Source organism: Phalacrocorax carbo, chromosome 6 (assembly GCF_963921805.1).
Source record: "Phalacrocorax carbo chromosome 6, bPhaCar2.1, whole genome shotgun sequence".
In the NCBI taxonomy this organism is placed as follows: domain Eukaryota; kingdom Metazoa; phylum Chordata; class Aves; order Suliformes; family Phalacrocoracidae; genus Phalacrocorax; species Phalacrocorax carbo.
Genome location: NC_087518.1, coordinates 15,605,805 through 15,620,691, shown reverse-complemented (window position 1 = coordinate 15,620,691; position 14,887 = coordinate 15,605,805). Strand labels below are relative to the sequence as shown.

Genomic DNA, 14,887 nt, shown 5'->3' with positions numbered 1-14,887 from the left:
TAGTTCAAACTTAATGCTCTGGTACATAAACCTTGCACTGAACCAAATACCTTACATTAAAATTTGTAAAGATGTTGTTAGGATTGTTGAGCTTGTATTTATTGATGCAAAACAATAAAGTTAAAAAAGAAGCATATTTTAATGCTTTTGTATGCTTATTAATATTTTTCCGACATTTTTTTTTCTATTCTCTTTCTTGGTAGGTTTGATAACAAACTGGGGCAAGACTTCTCTTAAATTCAACCTCCAAGTAAGATTATTACTGACTGTTCACCAAATACATTATTAGGTTTTAGTCATCCTGCTAGGACTGCTGCAGAGGAAGAACTACTCAAAGTTTTCAAGTTTTCTTCTTTTTTTTTTTTTTTCCACAACAGTGGGAGACATGCCAGCTGGGACATTTTAAGTCTCTTTCATTAAAAAAAGGTTAAGGTCAAAATAAGTATGATAAACATGGTAGTTCATCTTCTCAAACTCAAGATGAAAGACTAAACAGAAGAGAATATTTTAACCCCACTAACTGTAAAATCTTTTTTTTTTTCCTTATAGCATAATTAGAAGCAAAGACAACTTGGGAAAAAACATTTCTGCTATAAATTTTTTGTCTTTAAATGTACTCAGTAGTTAATTTAACAACTATATAAGTCTTAAGTTTATTATATGTTTTCAATTATCTAAATGACTGACACTTTCAAGTTTTATGGAGGATTATGAAGAGTAACACACTTAAAGAGAAAAGAAATACATTTTCCCATTGTAAAAAAAGAAAGGAAAAAAAAAACCAAACAAAAAATGTTTAAAAGAGAACTCACATTGTGTTTTGGTTAAATGAGTTGTCCTTTGTCTAAAAATTTCTAAAGGCTATGTCTCAGAGTTCCTTGCCTGTAGGAATATATTAAGATACAGTAAATCCCTACACTTTTGTTTCTTATACTAAAATACTTTGTTACAAGAACACTGAAATATGTTTTCACTCACTTTCTTAAAGAAAAAAAGAGCCGAAAGGTTATCAGACAAATGGGGACAATAGATTAACTTCCAAAGAACTATATTCTGTTTCTTGTAAAAGAAAAGTAAATTTATAGCACATCAAGCTTTTATTCCCAAGTGGATATAATAACTGGAATGCAAACGTCTAAAACTGGCAACAAGTAGAGCTGGTCAAAGCATATGTAATGAAACCTGAAACTAAGCAAAGAGATTTGAGACATTAAAGGGAGATAGGGCGGGAAGCTAGCAGGGCAGACCTGTTCTCCCTCAAAATCATAAGAAAAATCTTCAGTACAGTGAAAGCAGCATGGGTTGCATAAATTTGAAGTGACAGAGTCTTTTAGGCTATGGTGTTATTTAAAGTGGAAGGATAGTTTGAGGGGTGGCAGGGACCTGTGGAGCACTACATGGGAGTAGTTTTCTGTCCAGTCTTACGGGTTAAAGCAAAAGGAGAAATATCAAAGGGACCATATTAAATTAACTTTACCTCAAGGACCTGTGCAGTGAATTACCCGTGGAGAGATAAGCAGAACAAAAGGCTCAACTAGCTATTTCCCCAAAATATGCTGCCACAAACCCCTTCTGTTAATCCAAGAAAATACATTGGTTTTTTAGTATTCCTTTAAACAATAAAAAAATCTGAAATCATGGAAATTCTAATAGATCTAGTAATTATTCTTAATGGATAACATAAGTTATGTAGCTTCAGTGAGTAAGATGTCCACAAACAGCCGACATACAATTTATTAAAGGAAGAGGGGAAGGCTTCTAGTTAGTACAGTTATAGAGAAAAGCCAGCTCAAAATGGTGCCAAGTGTCAACAACTAATAGCATAACTGTTCTGATTTACATACCATATACACTGGGATGACTGGCACTGTAGAGGTGTAAAATTAGGTAAGAATTTAATCTAAAGTGTCCTCTTGGGCTAATTACTGCAATGTGCTCAACACAAGGCAACTCTAGCGCTGATGCAAGTGGAAATCTGATCTAATGCAAAGGGCAGCAGCAATCCATTTAGTGAGCATATATTTTAGACAGAGATCTTAACACCAATACTCCATGACCTGCACTGGCTGTCTGCCAACTTCTGGGTGAAACTGAAAGTGTTAGTTTTGATCTACAAAGTCTTAAGTGGCTTGGCATCTGACTACTTGAAAGATTCTCTCTTACCCTTTCTTTGTGCTGAGCAGCATAAGAGTCCCAGCCCAAGAGCCTTCCCTATGGAAGTCTAACTGCTTGGAGGCAAGGGGAAAGAAATAGAAACAGGGATGAGGAAAGAAGAGAAAGCACTAAGAAGTGTTCTCTTACTTGTGCAAAAAACTGCACTTCCTGATGTGAAACAGTCCATTAGGTTATGCCATAAGGACCACCATTTTATTTGAGTGCCTGAAGAGGGTATCGTTTCTTATTCGTGACTATTTGATGAACACACTACCTGAACCGGAAAATATTCAGTCTTTTACTTTATAAGTATTGAAGTTATTCTGAGCTTGTCTTTATTCCTTGGTTTCACTTACAGAGGTTCCTTAAAGAATGGTAAAAAAATACTTGGAATGGTATATGATTTTTTAAAGCCATCACTACACACAGCTAAATAATGAAAGTAAAATAATATCAAGTTTTTATATTTTCACATGATGTCCTAAATCTATAGCAAAAGGCAAATGGATGTTATTAAAAATCCATATTCTTATCACTGCTTAAAGTACACCTTACTTCCAGTTGATTAAAGACTCTTCATTCAGTGTGCTACTCTGAATTTACCGCTATGTTTTAAGGTTGAAGCACTGCACTTAACATAAAGACAGACATTAAGATATAAAATAAATTATATAGCCACAATTTCCAGAGAACTGCCATGTCCACAACAGCAATAAAAAAGATTTAAAGATTTTGTAACTGAATGTTTGGAATGGTCAATGAATAGAACATTGATTTTATGACTGTTTAAAAGACACTTTCACCACATACCACATAATGCTTTTGTACACTTGGCAACCAGCTCTTACTTTAGAATATAAGTAGTTAAAAGGTACTGAATCAGGATAAGGAAAAGTAGCCATAAAATTCAGCTGTTATTCAATATATTATTGCACCATTTTCACATATACCCTCGAGTAAATGAGAGCAGAAACATGCTGCACAGTTAATACACAGTTCAGCTATGAGACTACTGTATTCAAGCAGTAGATAAAGTCTGAGAGATGTCCCATAGGATATCCCTATTAAATACTCATCTGTGACTTAATCTAGTTAGCCACAGGGTGTCAACACTGGTCCACACAGAGACAGGCTCAGTGAATTTGTATTTGCCAGTTTAAAAATAAATCTTAAATGAAACAATCTAGAAATAACAGTTTGACCAATTTGACATGTACAATAAACATATGGAATGACTTACAAGGGAAGGAGTCTGAAGCATAGAGCAAAAGTGAGTTCAGGAGACACCCTGTCTTGTTACTTAAGCAAGCAGTAAAATTGAATCAAATTCTTTTTGCTTAGAGCCAATGCGACTGGGTACATGACTCAGTGTACAGACAATGGGGAAAAAACAAGATTAAAATAAATGTAAAAGAACATCAGGCATTTTCTTCATCCAGTTATACTGCTGTTCTTCAAATTCTTTCCCCAAATACAGCACAAACCCATCTTAATTTTTCAAAGCTGATCATGCTATATAGTAAAACTCTAATTGTATAGCATGTGTTCAGCTGATTAATGTGCAATGCAAAATTATCCAAAATAAAAGTTCTGTCTTCCTGATCTCATGTGTTAAGATAGCAGTGCTGTGTTTACCTTTAGTCATTATTGAGCAAAATAGCTACATTCAGCTAAATGAGCTAAAAATAGCCATTTCACTCCAAAGCTTACTGAAATCTTCAGGTTGGCTTTCATTAGAGTACTTTTCTTCCAAATTTATTGATTCTGTATATAATGCAGCAATAAAGTATATATTTGCATAATCTATTTTAATAATAGAGAAGACTGTAATAAAGAAAAAAAATAGATAAAATGCAATCTCTATTACAAGATAGGCTAATGCCAGTTCCACTTCAAATGAGCATTTTTAAATCAGTAATTCTAACAGAAAAAAAATATCCATCACAGAACTGCCATTATTTCTTGTCATTTTGTGATCCTATTGATTCAGAAACTGCTCAGTATCAGACACAAGCGTAGTGCTATTTTTATGCTGACATGTTTTAAATAAGTGGGAATTTCAGAACAATAGCCAAAATATTTTCTTTTATGTGCAAGTGTTCAGAGAAAGAGGAAGTAAAACAGAGACCTAAAAATATTCTCTAAATTATCATCCAGCTCTTCCTCAGTTTATCTCAAAATAGAAAAAGGAAAAATAGTAATAAAGGTTGAAACTGATTTTTCTAAAATCATCCAAAAAATAGCAAAAACCAAATTAGGAAAAAGATTCAAGTTTTATGTTTCCTAGAGTTCAGCTTTCCTCACTAGCTCCACTGTCTTAAGATTGGATATGGATTGTTGTGTAATGTAACAAGTTTTGGCATTCTACTGCAAGCCACCCCGATGTACAGATCCTACTGAAGTTCACTGTAGGGGAAGGACTGCTAAAGAAAAGAACTGCAGCTAAAGAGAGATGGATTTTAGCTCCCAAAACTCACTTATATAAAAACTTCCATCATTAGTACCACTTTCTGAAAGCTGTCATTTTTTCTTTACCTCAGATGCATCCAGTAAAAGCCATTAAAAAAACAAAACTTAAACAGCTACTTCAATACTGGAAGATTAATATCAATATTCATAAAGCATGTTGGAGATACCAGAAATGAAAAAAAAATACGTTTCATTCATTATTCTAAATGGTCCTGTTTAACAGTTCAGATCTCTCTCCACCAGAATCCCTAACTGCATGTGCCATGTACAACACTTGAGAAACGTGCTGTCTTGTCAGTTGTTTTTCACTGTTGCGGCTTGGAGCAAAGCTGCCAAAATAATTTCTTTATCCAGAATTTCATCCACCATCCAGAATTCCCATCACTTTCCTATTTCAGGAATTCTGAAAGGGATTTGTTTAATTATGTAATATATTTTAAATACACTGATTATATATGGTTCTTTGTTAACCTCAAATGTGATGTTCTCCCCTGTAATGACATGATTTCTTTTAAAAAAAAAACCAACAACCAAAACCTAGTTTTGCCCAGTTTTCCCATACAGTTGGTTGCAACTACCAAAATAAATTTTGTATCTCTTATTTGAATTTTTTCAAATCAGTGAAGACACAACTTATAAGGAAAAAGTGAGAAATACTGTAGAAGCGATACATATATGTAAAAGTCATAACAGAAACAAGTGACTATAATGGTTCATTGAGTAAACGGTGTAGAAAAACCCAATCAAAAACCTGCAATCACCATAAGTGATTATACTCCCAAGTCTACAGAATCCCTTTAAGATTATTTTCCTTGATTAATGAGATTGAGTCCTGAAAGCCACAACGTGGTTTGCTCCTGTTCACTAGGTATTTAAACGTATGTTTTCTCATAAGCAAATCAGCTTTGGATTCAGTAGAACTAGCCAGATGCCTACAGCTAAATATTTGCTCAGGTGCTTTGCTGGTCAGGAACAGCATGGTTCTCACTTGTAAGATCCTCCCTTAAATCAGTATGTATTTGTGGTTGTAGGAGTTGGTAAAGGATCAGAAATATTCTGTAACATTCTTCATGTTCTCCAGAATCTTATTTAATCTGCAGATAAGAGCAACTATCAATCTTTTTAGCATTCTGATATGTCTACTCGTTCCTTGACTAAAAAGTATATTAAAAGTTTGTCTTCTACCTCATTAACACAAAAAAAAAGGTATTTCAAAGTTTTAAAGAGGTTGGCAGATCATTGGAAAGGACAGATTTCTGTCTGAATCCACCTGCTGCTGTAGGCTATATTTTTTCACACCAGAAAAACAATAATTATGAATATATAAAAAAAAGAAATAAATTTCTAGACTTAAAAAATTACAGAAAAGATGAGCAGAAGGACAGTAAAAGCAGCCATAATAGATGGGGATACAGATTTCATATATGAAAAAGTAATACATGGGACATCAGAATACGTATCATGAATTCAAGAGAATAATGTAATATCTCTAGGGTATTCTCTTCCTGCATATTGCTTTTAGCATGAAAACACAGTCCCTTCAAAAAAACTTACCAGACTTTTAAAGAGAACAGACCTGAAAATGGAGTGGTGAAGTTTGTTAAGTAAAGAATACTTTAGAAAATTAAATCACTTGTAATCCTTCATTCTTCCAGTGGCAAACTTGAACATCAGCAGGCACACATGGCTCTTCTGCCTCTTCCATGGTGGATGTTAATTCAGACCGACATAAGAACGCATCCATCAGAGCCACTCGTCTGTGCTGTCTACAGGAGATAGGCCCACTACCAGTTTCAATAATGTGGGGAGACACCAACTGAAATATTGTTTACAACTGAAGTCATGGTAGTAATAATTTGCAAGTGGTGATAAACACAGACATTTGACATTGACGATGCCTGACTGCTCTAAAAATCAATACACCTAAAACGAACCAATTTTATTTTAAAAATAAATTGTAACTTTTGATGTTGGGGCCAAAAGTTGAGTTCAAGGAGTTTGGAATTTATTGCTACCTTAGATCAATTATACTGCACTAGTCCTCACCTGGGCTTCACTTTATGTCTTCCTTTAAAGTGCAACATAAATCTATAATCCTAGCAAATTCAGAAACTTCTTTAGGTTACAGTAATTAATTTCATTTTGATAGTTTTTAAGTCTAACAAGCCTTTACACTGACCATTAATTCTGGACTGGAATGACACAGCTGATTATTTGAAAGTGTCGTCTTTCTATTCTCTTTAAGCAACTGTACATAAAACAAAACCTTCCTGCAAGAATGATCATCCAGTCTATATGTCAGAGATCATTATTTCTCTCAGAGCGAATTTATAGAGAAGCAGTGAATCAATTTTAAGATCTTCTGTTAATAGACAGTGCTCTGCTTGGCCTTGCTCTTTGCTCTGTCATGTTTACATTTTCTACTACAGTATGTCTCTAATCCCCAAAGTGTCCCTAAGGGAACTTTACTGTTTCTTAAGTCATGCTTGACTGCTGAACTTTGCAAAACACAGCAAGGGAACAAAAAAAGGTATGTGAACTAACAAAAAAAATTGTTTTCTATCTTAATTTTCTCCCAATTAAATATTAGTGGGGGTTTTGTTTCTTAAAAGATCTACTATTAATAGTCATTCATTCTGTATTCTCCTCTCATGAAAAACTTTACTTTCCAAAAATTCGTTGTCTCATTATTATTGATTCATAAATTACTCGGTACTATATTAAATAATAAAGAATTGTGGCATAAAATTAAGAAATAATTTTAATTCACAGAAGTAACATCCAATATTCATCTGCAACTCACAGTTTTTAAAGCACAGATCTAACTAACTGGCCTGCTAAGTACTCAGAATTTCCACAAACAACTTCAAGCTATCTATGAGACAGACCACTCTCCACTAACATTCAGCTACCTTGTGTATATATATCTTTAAATGATCCTGTGAGAAGTAAGACTTAATGCAGTTTCATTATTAGTCTCTTACTATACCACAATTAAAAAAATAAATATACATAGCTCTCTCTTCATGTTGCAATGAACATCTCTCATCTGTGATATTGTTGCACAAGTTAATGCTATTTGGAAAACTTGAAATTGTCTAAGAAATTACAGTTTTATATTTCTGCTATGTTCTTACATCCTTGCCTACATATGCAAAAGAAATCTAGGCTACCAAGGAAAAAATTATTGTCACCAGGAAATGCACTAAGCACATTTGAAGGCAGAGGGTGAAAACAGGAAGATAACTCACCATCTCTTACAGTGCAGACATGGTATGCTAGATTTGAGGTAATGAATCTTTGCTAACTGCAAGCAGGGTAGGACTTTCAGAGGAAGCCGAAGTGTTAACGTAACATGCACAGTGAAAGAAAGCTGTTAGGTGCCTGTGGACACAATGACTGAAAATTGTCATACATCTTTGATCGCCTTACCTGCTATCAGCTGCCTTATAAATTTCTCCTGTGAACACAGTTTCACATTCTCATGTCTAGTACTAACATGTGCAGTACCATCTAGCACAGGTAGAAGACCAGGCATGACACAATGATTTGTCTCTTGCCTCTGTCCTAGATTCTACAAATTACTTTGCAAAAGATACTTAAAGGCAAATTAGGAAAAGGGTATTTAAGAGTTTAAAGATACAGTTAGAAACTCCATGGACTTTCTGAAGAAAATACCCTGGTAAGTAATAGCCAAACTATAGCAAACAGAACATATTGCTAATAGCATCTCAACTGTTCGCCAGCTGGGGTGCTGGAAACTCACACGCTTTCAACACTGTAATACACCTTTTCTTCAGCTTTTCTACCAAACACTCCTGAGAGTTTGAGTAATGAAGACACTTCCACTTCAGAGGAAAGAAAAGGAGGTTACCTAGACTGATGAATCTCTCCGTTATACCTAGTGATAGATCTTATATAGGAACTTGATTCTGACAGGTGACCCAGTGTATGAATCACAAAAGCTAGTGCTGATAATACTTCTAGAAATGTCATCAAAAAGTTTTCCATTATTGACCCAGTAATTTTAGAAAATTCTACCTATTTGTTGCTTAATTGTGTAGATATATACACAATTATTTATACCTGGCTTGTCTCTTTCTATATCGCTTCTAATCAACAAAATAAAAAACATGTTAGGCATGTTGCAAAACTTAACTTCATTGATGTTACCAGGATACTTCAATGTAAAAGTAATTGGGCAATGTAAGTATATTGTGATGGTTTCAGCTGGGATAGAGTTAAATTTCTTTGTAGTAGCTAGTATGGGGCTGTGTTTTGGATTTTTGCCGGAAACAGCGGTGATAAAGTGGAGATGTTTTACTTGTTGCTAAGTAGCACTTACACTGGCCAAGGTCTTTTTCAGCTTCCCATGCTCTGCCAGGTGCACAAGAAACCGGGAGGGGAGGGGGCACAACTCAGACAGCGGATTCAAACTGACCAAAGGGATATTCCATATCATGTCACGTCATGCCCACTATGTTAACTGGGAGGAGCTGGCCAGGGGACGGAGACAGCAATCATGGCTCGGGGACCAGCAGCGTTGGTCAGCGGGTGGTGAGCGGTTGTATCGCTTGTGTTTCTGGTTTTTAACCTTTTTCCCGTTTCCTTTTTTATTATATCATTATTGTTATTACTATAATAATCATTATTATAAATATTATTTTATTTTAATTATTAAACTGTTCTTCTTTAAATCCACAAGGTTTTTCTTTTTGCTTTTGCTCTTCCGATTCTCTCCCCCGTCCCACAGGTGTGGGGAAGTGAGCGAGCGGCTGCATAGTATTTAGTCGCTGACTGAGGCTGAACTGCGACATATATAAAATAGAGATACTGTGCTACTTAATAGATTCTTTTTTTTTTTTTTTTTGCTAAAAAATATGTCTTTATTCCTCCTCCTAAGTAAAAATTTCCACACGGCGACTGCATAAACTTGAGAATTTTGATAGCAATTTTTTCATGCTTCTATGTGGTACTACGATTCAGTGACCTGAAGCTTTTACCTGATAGACATCACCTTTCCATTAGAAGTCAGTGTTTGCTCCTCATACAGCAAGACCAGAAATACTAGATCTTAACACAACACATTATGCAACCACAAAAATTATTCTTGCCTAAAGAACTTTGGAAATCTGGCTTTCACAAACCTATATACAGTAGGACTGATTGCAATTTAAGGCATTCAGATTTCAAGGGATGCAAAAATATCCAATGTGAAAGTTCCTCATTGTTTAAATTTCTATCTTAAATATTTTATTTTTTACAACATCTGTCATATACAGAATAAGCAATGGTATGTTACGGTAACTTTTGTCAAAAGGCATGTAAAATCAGTGTGTATATATATAGATACACAACGTTTGGCTATATTCTGATACAAGAGAAGGTGATGGGTTTGGGAGTTATAGTTGAGGAATGGGTATTTTTATAAGGGATTAATTAATCCCGAGTGCCATTCTACTGATCTACCAGCAGAAAACCAGGGATTAATCTGGCCCAGGACACCAACTGTAATAGTAAAATTATTTTGTGGCTGCTTTTCTATGTGGATTTATTATCCCTTACTGTGCAGACATGTATCGTCTATAAATAATGTCTCTGTTCACCTACCAAAAGGCCTTTCTTCTTAAAAAACTATATATGCTAAGTCTGTATTCTAGCACTTTCAGCTTTTGTAACATCATCTTCAACAGAGAATTCAAAGCTTCCTCTACTAGTATCACAAAACAGCATGAATTTTAGTTTTCTTCTAAGAATCATATTAAGCATCATTTGCTGTATTAATAATCATAGAATCATAGAATCCTTTAGGATGGTTTAAGTTGGAAGGGACCCTTAGAGGTCATCTAGTCCAACCCCTCTGCAGTGAGCAGGGACATCTTCAACTACAGCAGGTTGCTCAGAGCCCCGTCCAACCCAACCTTGAATGTTTCTAGAGATGGGGCCTCCACAACCTCTCTGGGTAACCTGTTCCAGTGTTTCACCACCCTCATTGTAAAATTTTTTCCTTAAATCCAGTCTAAATCTACCCTCCTTAAGTTTAAAACCATCACCCCTTGTCCTGTCACAAGGACAAAGAGGTTGCCCCCATCCTTCCTATAGTCCCCCTTTAAGTACTGAAAGGCCACAATAAGGTCTCCCCGCAGCCTTCTCTTCTCCAGGCTGAACAACCCCAACTCTCTCAGCCTGTCCTCAGAGGAGAGGTGCTCCAGCCCTCAGATTGTTTTTGTGTCCCTCCTCTGGACCTGCTCCAACAGTTCCATGTCCTTCCTGTGCTGAGGGCTCCAGATCTGGATGCAGTACTCCAGGTGGCATCTCACCAGAGCAACGTAGAGGGGCAGAATCCCTCCCTTGACCTGCTGGTCACGCTTCTTTACTCACAAGTGCATTCATAGAAATTCTTATCAATTTCTACAATAAGACTTTTACTATAACTTGATATTTTGCATTGGAGAAACAGGGGTTCAAAGTTCATTTTGTATATGAAGAGCGAACTATGACATGATGTTGGAAAAAATCCTGAAATCATAAAAGCCATGGTTTTAATTTCAGGTTTCTATTTTCAACAATTATGATTTATTTTGATCATGGGTATTTTTTCCCAGTAATCAAAAAAATACAGATAGTGGATACAATCTTTTCTTTTTCTTTTTTAGAAAGTTCAGTACTGAATTCGTACTAGAAGGTAATCATTTTATCACGCAAACTTTCTCAAGGGGAAATGTTATTTTCACCACAGTTTGCCAAGCTTCCCTTTTCAGTCAACAATATATAATAATTTTTAAAAGGATATATTGCCTAGCTCCTAAGCAAGGCATAATCATATTACATTGCCTGGAACATCACCTTCAGCTTGATCCTGAAATCTCTGCATGGGAAGATAAATATTTCCATTGCAAAGTCTCCACAAATAGTTCAGTGTTTTAATAGCTTGTTCTCCGGAGCAGGCTATTCTCATATGCTTTTCCTTAGTCTTTTGAAAACTACAACATCAGACAATATGATAAACATAGTAATACAAAGGTGCAATTAACTTTGTAAACCAAGATCCATAGGTAACGCAGTTGAAAAATTAGGCAAAGTCAGGAATGGTAGTGAAGTCTATCTTGCTTCATGTGATGTTTGCTAGCTCAAAGGGTTTGTATGCAGCCATGACTTAACACAAATTAAGTATCTCTGAAGTAGGATGACTGTAGCTATATCAGCACAGTGCTGCATCCCAGCTAACAAGAACTGGCAAGGTTAATTGTTTCAGATAGTGATGTATTGCTGTGGTTAAACTATTCGTAGAATTCAAACTTGCATTACTCTGTAGAACAGGAAGATCACCCTCAGTTAATAAGAGTGTTTCTGACACTGCAGTCCTGCTAACCTTCCATTAAAATTGAGCTGGCATTTGTAAAAATCACTCATGTCCATCTTCTACATCATATACATATAAAAAAGTTTCACAGGAGAAGGTTGGTCTGAAGTATTCATTATCATGCCATCCATTTTAATAGAAAAAACCCAACCTACAGAATCAACTACTCATAACCTTTTCCTTTTGCTAACATGGACATTTCTACCCCATAGCAGAAGGCCTATTCTGTACAGAATGAAATTTATTCAATGGAATAAAGTATTTTATGATATTCACTTTATAGCATTCACTTGACCTTCTATCGATTGTCCCAAAATGCAACGCACTGTTTTCAGGTTCTGCCTGTTGATGCCCATGCACTTTGTAGGAAGGAACCACATGGACAAACATGCCTCCAGTCAGATCTCCCACAATTCTATACTGACACAAAGAGCCCTACATTCAGGGCTGCTCATCCATGGTGTAGGACAGGAAAGTAGCTGGATTTTCAAATACGCTGAACAGCCAAAGCATACCTAACACTAACTTTTCAAAATCAGCTTCCCCAGGTAGAATGTCACTATAGTGCTTTTGCTAGCACTTCTGGAGTTGCACACCATATCAGAAAGGCAGGACCAAAGCAAGACAACACAAGATTCCAAATTTTCTCTATGAACTCCACTGAACTGAAAGTTGTCTTTAGACAGATTGCTTCCTTGGTTTGGGCTTGTTTCCGGGATTTTCTTTCTTTTTGTTTATTCCTCTATCATCTTTGACAAAACTGCAAGGATTGCCCTGTCACCTCACTTAAAACTTTGATAAACGTAGAAGATTACACTTCCTCCACTAAAAGTCCAGATTTTTTTTTTTTTTAATTTAATCTTCTTATATACATCTCCAAGAAAGCAGTGATTAGCTTCAGCAGTGCACTGACACAGGAGGGGTCCATAACAAGATCAGTTTGCCCTTGACTTCCTTTATAAACCAAAAATGTGGAAAAGCTAAAAGACACACAGAATGTAGAAGTCAAAAAGAATTTATAGACACAGTAGATTAGTTTAGCTTTAATCTTTCTCTATTTAACAGGAAAGACCAAACTGCTAAAAACCAGTTGCTTTGTAAATCACACATTTCTTACAATATCTATATCAAATAAGCACAATTTAAACTCATATCTAAACTTAAGAGCACTTCACATGCTGCACAGACTCGTTCACTAATCTCATTTTTAATACTAGAAACACAAACTGAGGTGTAGTATAAGATGCTAATCAGCAATACCTTTTGTAAAATTATTTTTTTGCACTGAACACAATAGCTGCGTGTCAGCAGGATATGGTGATTGGTTTTGTTTTTGTGGGTTTTTTGGTTTGTTGGTTTGGTTTTTGGTTCTGTGTTGGTTTTTTTTTAATGTTTTGGACTCGCTGATTAAAATATAATAAAAGCATAAAGAGACAACTTCTTCAGTTTGTGTTTCTTAACGCTTATTAAGGCTTCTAGACCTATTAGGGAGTGACAAGACACCAGAAAAAAAAACCAGGATGTGTTATTTTTTATCTTACAACCACTATTATTAGTACTTATACTGCTGCACTTTCTCTCAAGACCCTCACCCACGACTGTGTACCTTATGTATCCATGAACATGGAAGACATAAAATATATGTCAAACAAAATAAAGCAAGTTATTAAGTCAAAATAGACTCTAAATCTTAGTGGAAGTCAACAGATAAACATACTATAGGTCTAGTATAGCCTAAATACACAATGCATAATTCAGAGCTGATCTAAGTTTATAACATTGCAATATTTCTTACTCAGAGAGAGGTCTGGTATATTAAAGCATTGTTCAGTCACTAATTCAGCAAAACTCATGAGAAACTTCTTTCTTACTTATACTCTTTTTTTTAAAAGCCAGTACAGCAATATGTCTCCCATGATAGGCTTGCCTGAGAAGAAAAAAAATCTGGTCTGTCTATAACTAAACATAGCAATTTATTGTTAAATTATTTGCACTCCCTGCTCCCACTGCCACATTCATACACATATTGCATTATGTAATTGCAATAAGATTTTTAGCAAAGACTTTTTTTCCTTATCATTTGCTTTCCCAGGCATCCATCCTTCTGGGTACTGCCATATAAATTCTGCTTGCCAGTAGTGTAGAATATTTAAAATATTTTGTAAAATAGTTGAAATATAATGTGAAGTTAAAAGCTGAATAGATTTATGGAAGCATTTATAATCATCACCATTAAAAATGTAACAATATTCTTTACAATTACCATCACTAAAATATATTGAAATACAGAGATAATATCCATCATCTGATTCATAATGCTGAAATCTATGCATCAAACCTAACCATTCTCTGTCTCTCTCTCATACCTGTCGCACTGCAATGCTGAGAAGGAAAAGTAGCTCAATTTGAATGCAGAACATAAGGAATTTCCTTTGCTCTCAGCTGAAAAGAAACATCCTTTTAAAAACAGACATGTTTCTGTCCAGAGGGTACAATATAAATCCGTCATGCAGAGTGTAAGGAGACTACCAAGATGTTAGGAGCCCATGAAGAAACAGTAGTATGTGGTAATCAAATAAGAGGGAGAAGGGCAGTTGGAGTGGAGACAGAAGACACTGTAATTTGTACTTCACACCCACTCCTGAATCTATGCTAGGACCTACCACTCCTGAACAGTTCAACTTTCTGTTGACTAGCCAATATTCATGGCTCAATTTAGTTCAGGAACTTGGACCATAAATGCTTTCTCTATGGGATGAAGGATTTGGCACTGGTGATGACAATGTGGCAAGTCTTCATAGAAAGTCATATGCCACATATTAAAGAATTAAAAGGAAATCAAATTACTTTTTTTTTTTTTAATCATAAAAATAGGATCTCATAAGAAACGGTGACCTCACA

The 14,887-nt window shown here is 35.4% G+C and overlaps 1 protein-coding gene across 2 annotated transcripts in view; it reads right to left on the bottom strand.

The window, feature by feature from the left end:
• ERC2 (ELKS/RAB6-interacting/CAST family member 2) overlaps window positions 1–14,887 on the bottom strand; it is a 535,854-nt gene that overhangs the window by 185,471 nt on the left and 335,496 nt on the right. The window lies entirely within an intron of this gene.